Source organism: Otolemur garnettii, unplaced genomic scaffold, assembly GCF_000181295.1.
Source record: "Otolemur garnettii isolate 467f Iridium unplaced genomic scaffold, OtoGar3 scaffold00011, whole genome shotgun sequence".
NCBI lineage: Eukaryota > Metazoa > Chordata > Mammalia > Primates > Galagidae > Otolemur > Otolemur garnettii.
In genome coordinates this window covers 3674103-3678278 of record NW_003852406.1, presented here as the reverse complement: position 1 = coordinate 3678278, position 4176 = coordinate 3674103, and the positions used below count along the sequence as shown (strand labels likewise).

The window sequence follows — 4176 nt, the reverse complement described above, 5'->3', positions numbered from 1 at the left end:
TTCATTTTTAAGTTGGCAATACTTGTGGTACAAGTCTGGGCATTACATTTAAAAAACCAAGTGTTTTGATATAGCTTATGACAGTTAAAACTTCAACATCCACTGGAAAAAGTTGCAGAGGCAAGAATTTGTCTTTCAACATTGTATTTGGACATTGAATAGAAATGTGTTTCCCAAGGCAAAATTTAAAGTGAGATAATTTTTAAAACTCAGCTGTGATTTTTCCCAAGTTTACTCCTTCTGCATTTATTTTCCTTCTTCTTGAAGTACATTTTTGGTAGTTATTTCAAGTACTGATAGATAATAGACTCTCCGTATATGTACATCTGAAAAGGTCTTTTGTCCTTGCTCTTCTGTGATAAATTAATCATGATATAGGCTTTTATTGTGACAACTATTAAAAAGAAAATTTGAACTGGTCACAGTGGCTCACTCCTATGCTCCCAGCAACTTGGGAAGCTGAAGCAGGGGGATCACATAAACCCAGGAGGGTGAGCTACAGTGAATTAGGGTCACATCATTTGCACTCCAGCCTGGCTGACAGAGCAAGATCCTTTCTCTAAAAAACAGAGAAATTATACATTCACAGACTCACATTGAAGCTTCAGCACACATCTTCAGTACAAAATAGTATTCTACTGTTTTCTGGCATTTATTTTCACTGATGAGAAACCTGCCTTTCCTCTCTAGATAATCTCCTGTTAGGTTTAGAATACGTTTTTCCTTTTTCATTGTTCTCCCATCTAACAGACAAGTATCTAGAAGTGAACTAAGTTTTAGAAAATCCAGCTAGAATTTAGGTTTTTTGGTTTTTTTGAGACAGAGCCTTACTATGTTACCCTTGGTAGAGTGTCGTGGTGTCACAGCTCACAGCAACCTCAAACTCTTAGGCTTCAGTGATTCTCTTGCCTCAGCCTTCCAAGTAGCTGGGACTACAGGTGCCCGCCACAACAATGCCTGGCTATTTTTGTCATTGTTGTTGCATTTGTCATTGTTGTTTAGCAGACCCGGGCTGGGTTTGAACCCACCAGCCTCTATGTATGTGGTCAGCACTCTAACCGCTGAGCTACGAGTGCTGAGCCAGAATTTAGTTTTTTAAAAATCCATGTCATGCCAGGTGCAGTGGCCCATGCCTATAATCCTAGCACTTTGGGAGGCCAGGAGGGTGGACTGCCTGAGTAAAAGTGAGATCCTGTCTTTAAAAACAGCCAGGTGTTGTGGCGGGTATCTATAATCCTAGCTACTTGGGAGACTGAGGCAAGAGAATCTCTTGAGCCTAAGATTTTGAGGTTGCTGTGAGCTATGACATCACGGTACTCTACCAAGGGCGACAAAATGAAACTCTGTCTCCAAAAAAAATCCAGGTCAAACATAATTGTGTTCTTTATGTATTTTACAGTTTTTTTGGTCTGAGATTTGCTTCTGAGCCAGAGTTATCACTTCTGTGGTTATAACCTCCTTATGGGGTGGCTTCATTGTTACTTATGACTGAACCCTTTGGCTTTCATGTTTTTTATTTTATTTATTTATTTATTTATTTATTTTTTGGCCGGGGCCAGGTTTGAACCCAGCACCTCTGGTATATGGGGCCAGCAGCCTACTCCTTTGAGTCACGGGCGCCGCCCAAGTTTTTTATTTTTTTTTAAACTGATGTTTATTTTTTGCCAAACTTATTTCCATCTGGTTGAAGAGCTTGTGGAAGAACAGCTTAGGACCACTCAGTGGTTATTCCCACCCATTCAGTGGCCTGAAAAGTGGAAGCTGCAGACCAGTCTCTGTGACAGGCTGGGCACTCCAATCTTCAGTGGGGAACTGCTGCCTTGGCACAGCAGACACCTGCAGCCTGCTGACCAGTCTGTGACCTCGGGTCGAGTAGCAGTTAACTCAGGAGCTGGAGCAGTCCATTCACCCTGAAATTCCTCCTCGGTCACAGCTTTCTCAGCATCAGCCTGCTCTTCCTTTTCAGTTGCTTCAGGATCTCTGCAGAAGTAGAGGTCAGGCACGACCTCCCACAGGTGTTCACAAAAGGGGGTGCCACACATGCGGAGAACTTCCTGGGCCAGCATCCACCACGTCAGACCTACTGAGTGAGCTCCCTTGCTGTTGCATGGGGTGGTGATGTCCACATAACACAGAGACTCTGTTGCACAGAGCAATGGTAGGCAGATTAACATACGACACCCCTATGAGAGGGTGCTGGTCAGCCCTGGGATCAGTAACCACTAAAAGATGAGGCTCCTGGAAGGTTCCCTGGATCTGACTGGTGAAGGTTCCAGGAGTGAAGTGGCCAGGAACAGGAGTGGCTCCAGTGGCAGCAGCAAACTTCAGCACAGCTTGCTGGCCAGCATTCCTGGAGGATATGACACTGACATCAGCAGGGTTTCAATAGCAACAGTGAAACGAGCTGCCAACAGAAGCTTCTCCCTGGTCCTCTTCGGATTTATGATGTAGAAGCCACCACTTTTCGTTTTATAGATGTACTCTTCCATTTGGAAGTCAAGGTTGGTGCCACCTAAGGGGGTTCCTGCTGCAAGGAATTGGAGGACAGCCTCCTCCTTCATCTGTAGGACATCAAAGGCTCTGGACATTGTGAAAGTTTCCCTTTAAGTTACAGTGAGAATCCAGAACAATGTCATATGGACCCTTCCTGAGCAGCGTGGAAAGGCATTTCAAGTGTTCTTATGTTTGTTCTTCAGTTTTGAACAGTTCAAACTTAGGGTAACCCCCACTCATAGCCCATGAGGTTTCTATCACTTCCAGACCATTCTTTTTTTTATCTATGTCTGTTGGGCTCATTTTGCAGCAACTCTGGGCCTTTGGGCTTTCCTGGTCCCCATTCTCAGGCAGTGTAGTAATTTTGCAGCTCCCTGCAGGCACGAGGCACCAGGCAGCAACCCCGTCTCCCACCCCTAGATTTGCCGATTCCCGAAGAGACAGGTCAGCTTAGATCCTCCTATGGGCAGCAACTCTTCAACTCCATCTTTCTGCTAGGTCTATAGATATCTGAAGAATTTATGTTTCTTGCTTTTGAGTTTGGGCATATATTTCTTTTTCTTTTTCATCCCAGCATTTCTGTATATGTAGTAGGGCAAAAAAAAAAATTCTACTCAGCTAACTATTTTGACTGAATCCTTTCACATTACTTGTCTTACTTTGGTACAAACGATCTTAAGAAACTATAAGGTAGTTCTAAAACGAATATTAACAGTGGCTTTCTATATGTTCGCTTTTCTTTTTTGGAGACAGTCTCACTCTGTTGTCCCAGGCTTGAGTGCTGTGGCATCAGTCTAGCTCACAGTAACCTCAAACTCCTGGGTTCAAGGGATCCTCCTGCCTCAGCCTCTAGAGTAGCTGGGACTCCAGGCATCCACCATAATTTTTGTATTTTTAGCAGAGATAGGGTGGTCTCAAAGTTCTGAACTAAAGGGACCCTCCCGCCTTGACCTCGCAGAGAGCTAGGATTATAGGCATGAGGCACTGCACTTCGCCTGTCTGTCTGCTTTACAGTACTGAAAGTTCTTAGCCATTAGAGCGATGAAAACAAAATCAGAAGAGGTTTTCTTTGTTTGTTATGGTTGTTTTATTCAGAACAAGTAACTTTAGGACTACAATAAAATCTGAAAACGTCCTGTTAAAAATGACAACTATATCATAATACAAGCATATAGAGCATTAGTTTGACAAGTACAGATTGGATTCAAGCAGAAATTGGTCTAAGGATCAAAAACTTATTGAGATCATTTCATCCTGATTTTACTCATAGTTACAACAAAAAGAAAGCAGAATAAAAACCAATCCTCACATTGATATTAATGCAAGGAGCAATGGCCTTTTGTTTAAGCAATGATGAGGTCATGTCTAATGCAACAGTACCCTGCCAATCTGATATTGTAGCCTATGTTTAATCAGGTCTTTGAGTTCAAGTTCACAAATACTAGATATTTAATCTAAGATTTACACATTGCTTCAATTGCAGCTTTGAAGCAACCTTCTGGCTTCTTGAGATCATTTGTGCTAAAGGGCATGATGGCTTTTAAGTCTGCACAAAGTTTATCAAAATTTTCTCAACATTTGATATGAATCAAAAACGCATACACCAAGAAAACTTTGACAGTAAAATTGCATACTTATAAAACTAGAAAAAAATCAGCACATGAAATTAAAGTGAAATCCATA

At 42.2% G+C, this 4176-nt stretch overlaps 1 pseudogene; it reads right to left on the bottom strand.

Moving 5' to 3' along the window:
- Window positions 1-1708: 1708 nt before the first annotated feature.
- Window positions 1709-2588, bottom strand: LOC100949952 (annotated as a pseudogene).
- Window positions 2589-4176: the final 1588 nt, after the last annotated feature.